Here is a 4,746-nt window from a genome sequence, read left to right on the forward strand (position 1 = left end):
AAGCAACTTTCGAGAGGGCGAGGTCCATGTGTAGGAGGAGGTCCCAGCCCAGGGTAGTAGTGGAGCGCGGAGGGTGAGGGCCAGCCCTTGGGTTGCTGGAATGCTGCAGCTGCAGCCATGCACGTCATCCATCCGGCCAATTACATGGGTTATTAAGATTATTTATTTGTGTTAAGATTTATATTGAAGGGGTAGGTAGAAAAATTATATAATAGATGAGAAAATCAATAAATGAATGGATAGATGAGCTAACGAGAGATGTGCTAACGAGATTCTGCATGCATCCACAAATCCACGAGTGAAGTAATTAATTTTCCTATGCAATTGAGTGGCTAGATGACTAAGATTATATGCAAAAGTACTTCAAATTATATTCAAACATCTACTAAAAATTTGCAAACAACTGTGCAGGTGAAGAACTGCAGGGCCGCTTCCGCTTGCTTGATCAGAACCATCGCGAGCCGTCCGATCAGCCCGCGTTCTTCCGAACGGACGGCTCCCCAGGACCTCCACCGACTCCAAAACCCACCACCAACTTTTCAGAGAGAGGGAGAGCGCGAGCGCACCGCTACACTACGCTACGATGGGCCGCACCGCTCGCCTCCTCCTCGCCGTCGCCATCGCCGCTCTCCTCGCCTCCCCCGCCCCCTCTGCCTCCGAGCAGGATGCGGCCACGCGGTGCGCTGCGGTGATCTTGTCCATCTCGCCGTGCTTGGCTCACGTGGCGGCCCTCGCGGCCCCGCCCACCGACGCCTGCTGCGTCGCTTTCCTCCGCGCCGTCTCCCCGTCGGGAGGAGGTGGAGGGGAGGGCTGCCTCTGCCACCTGCTCTGAAACCCACTCCTCCTAGGCTTCCCCGTCGACGCCGCCCGCCTCGCTGCGCTCCTCCCCGCCTACGCCGCCGGCAACGTTTTCGCCGCCGCCACCCTCTTCGCCGACGCCTGCCGAGGTGAGCCAGGCTAACACCCCCGTGCCCTCCTCTCCTCTAGCGCCATGATTGAGAAACCCTCTGCGGCCTTCTTGCTCCGAGTAAATGTTATTGCTGGCGCAATGCACGTACATATTTGTTGTTGCGTTCTTCGTCGCAGAACAGGATTAATTTGTTCGTGTTCTTGCCTTCTTGCGTGCGCTTGTGCAGAGACCGCATATACCAGAGCCAGAGGTACAAGCGGATCTTTAATAGTAATGGTTTGAGTGCGTCCTAGATGCTGTTGCCGTGCATTTCTGTCAGCACTAGTCACCTGAATCAGTTGTTCATGTTTTGATTTAAGAGAGCCTGTTTTGTCCTGAAAATGAATTGCTGTAACAAATGAGAATGAATTATGTGCTTTCGTACCGGTACTTATCATGTTTTGTTTAGGCCTCATGTCATATCCTGATGGTTTGGCAGGGTGGTTGCATACTTGCATCAGGTGTGTGTCACAGAGGTTCTCGTTTCATGTTAGTTTCTTTGTAACCTCCAACTCAGTGTAATTTTGTTGAGTAAAGTAATGAAATGAAATCCCGGGGCGCCTAACTGTTGCTTGGTAAATTGGTGAACTACTGCTAGACTCTAATTTTCACCAATTCTTTGTTAGTTGCAAGCTTTGCGATCTTTCTTTATTCACATGCTGTTCATGTTATTGTTGCTTTTTTTGCTGTTTCATCTGAAGATCTGATGAAATGAGATAAGGGTAGAATATTGCACGATCCGTAGCTTGGATTGTCATTGACCGTTTTGTTGTTTTATGGTTTCACCTCCTGAACACAGAGCTCAAAGCGCTGCCGGAATTGCATATCACGCCCCAGTCAACAACTAGACCAGAAATTTCACCAGGCAAACACATTTCTCCTGCAACTGGGATTTTTTTTTTTTTTTGAAAAGGGGGCAGGAACTCTGCCATTCATTGAAGCAGGAAAGAAGTTTTACATAGATACATCACACACCGGCAACTGAGATTTTGGATAGGCCTGACGGGCCAGTCCGCGGCACGGGAAAAATAGTCCGGCTCAGACACAGCACGACACGATAGTAAATGGGCTGGGCCGGCACGACATGGTTAGGCGGGCCGTGCCTGGGTCGGAGCCGCGGCACGCCGGGCCGGCATGGCACGGTTCATTTAAGTTTTTCTATTTTTCTAAAATTTTATATAATTTGTTTACCCCTAATGCATAAAGAGATGCTTAACAGGGTGGTAGAGTCTGGCGGTTTTTTGATATTTTTTTCAATTTTCACATGTTAACGGGCCGACAGGGGAAAAAACATTAATGGACCTATCATGCCACGAGCCGGCACGGTACGCTCCGATCTTAAACTAGCCGTGCCTGGGCTGCAGCCACGGCCCGTTTAGTTAACGGGTTGTAACGGGCCGTGCCTAACTGGGCCTGTGCCGGGCCGGACCGCCCATTTGGACATCTTTGAATATATCACAATCTTTGGGAGAGGAGGCAACAATATATCTCATCTGTTTACCATTTTAAAATGGTTAAAAGTTAGCTAAGCTAATAGATAGGGATAAACTTATACGATGCAGGTATCTTTTTTTTCATCGTAACTAGGATCATTTGGCAATAGTTCATTTCTGAAGGTTAGCCTACTCTGGAGGCAGCTTTTTTCAGCTTCTAATGCTCCAACATATGGTGTGTCTTGGCTACAGAATTAGTACTCAGCTTGAGACTTGTATTGCAGTAACATAAACATGTACCTTTCTTGAAGGAAAATGGATTGGTTATACCTTGACAGGATAACAAAGGAATGGATAGGAACATGCAAAATTAGCTTGCTGAATCCAGTCAACATTGCTTTTCATCCGGAAACACACCCGTCAACATTGCTAGGTAAGATCATTAGGTTGTCCCAGAGAACAGGTAAAGAATCAGTTGTTTGATGGCTGCACACACGATAAATCTACCTGTAGAAATGATTTGTAAGAACGACCACATTTTAGGACTCCTTCAAAATAAAGGCATAAGCATTTTATCAAACAGATCGCCATCAAACAGCAGCAAGAGGGGAATGAAACATAGATTAAAGATCAACAACTTAGTTCTTTCACCGGTGATCGGTCAGACCAAAAATACTCATGTAAAGGTTGTTGCACGTAGAGAGCAATTAAAAGCACAGGGAAGGAATATAGGGCACACCTTGTGGGACAACGTTGTTGACATAGAGAGGTAATGCCGTCACCGATAGGCATCGGAGCCTGCGGCTTGTGGGCATGCACGGCAACAACGCTGAGGGTGCTCGGTGACGGGCACCAACACATGGAGAGAATGTGAAAGAAGGCACACGATGACATCCTTGGTGCGGATTCTGCGCGAGGACATGGCGCGGGAGCCCACGGGTGGTAGCCTTGGAAGAAAGAGCGTGGAGGGAGGCGAGCACAGTGGGGTTGCAGATGATATCATTGGGAACGCGATGGAGCAGAGGGGATGCTCGAGAGGTAAAAGAGGAAAAGGGAGGAAAATCCTTCGACGCTAGTCGTCTGCTAGACACATCAGTTACAAATAATTAATCCGATCATTAGTGGGATGAACTGGACGCCCTAAACGGGGAAAAAAGCATGGCAGCTGTTTAGAAAATCTACTGTGCCCTGGAAGTATCGGATGGTTAGAGATTTGTCGATTATGTGGCTTAACGTGAGAGCAACAGTATAGCAATAAATGGTGTTAGCGGGTTGCATTTGTATAAGATATATAGATTTACTTGTTGTGCAGTTACAGTTATGTGAGATTGTGTAAGTGTATAACAAAACTTTGGTCGATTTGTTTGAGCTTCTGTTTTTTGGTTTTTTCTAAAAAGTTGTGCTTTTGATTTGTGTCAAAAACTGCTTTTGAAAATAAACTGTTGGCTTCTACAATAAATTTTTAGCTTCTCAGCATATAGCTTTTTAGAAAAATATCTCTCAGCGAGCTTCTCAGCTTTAGTTCATTTTCCTTAGAAGTAGACTTCTGATTTCTCTAAAAACCACTTCTACATAACTCGACTTCTGGCTTGTAGCAACAGCAGAAGCATGAAAAAATTGGAACAACAGGATTCGGCCAGATTTCTATTGGTTGCTTGCATGGTTTGAATCAACAAACAATTCATTCTAGATGTGCCTTCATTCTTGCTAATTGGGAGGAAAACAACTCCCACCATCTCAGCCCCACTCGTCGGGGCGTCTCCTGCAAATAGAATCATATCGTTCCCCACGCCGGCGCATTGCCGATGTTCAACAAGCGCGGCCCCGTTCAGTTAGACGCGATCGGCAACCTCGACCGCGATGGGCTCATGAGGCCGATCATCGGCGACGACGGTGACCTGGCAGCCGCGCCCGTGCAGGAGGAGGCCGACAACGGCGAAGAGAACCACGCGCCCGTGGTGCAGGAGGTTGCGAGCTACGTACCTACACAAACTGTTGTAGCTACCAAAACCTTCTCGAAGCCTCCCATGCCTAGCCGAGGTCCACTTCCCATTTGCCACAACTTATCAGGCATTTGCCGAGAGCGAGCGTACCGAGCGTGTCCAGGAACGAATCTGGGGAGGAGCGAGAGCGAGAGCGAGCTAGGGACAACAACATGCAGTGGCAGCACAGGATCGGGCGACGTGTTTATTGAGATCGATCCACTGTTGTCGTACGGACTCGGGGGATCGATCTCGTGCAGTAATGGTCGGGATCTCGGCGTACCTGTACTGTACGGCGGCAGTACATGTGCATGCTGCACTGCCAGGTGAATCAATGTCGATCGACGTGTGTTTTGGCAGCGTGTGCCGTTGTTTATTTACG

General features: G+C 48.2%; 1 pseudogene; it reads left to right on the plus strand.

The window, feature by feature from the left end:
• Positions 1-583: 583 nt before the first annotated feature.
• Positions 584-3,708, plus strand: LOC133904642 (non-specific lipid transfer protein GPI-anchored 25-like; annotated as a pseudogene).
• The last annotated feature ends 1,038 nt before the right edge of the window (positions 3,709-4,746 follow it).

Source organism: Phragmites australis, chromosome 22 (assembly GCF_958298935.1).
Source record: "Phragmites australis chromosome 22, lpPhrAust1.1, whole genome shotgun sequence".
Classification (NCBI taxonomy): domain Eukaryota; kingdom Viridiplantae; phylum Streptophyta; class Magnoliopsida; order Poales; family Poaceae; genus Phragmites; species Phragmites australis.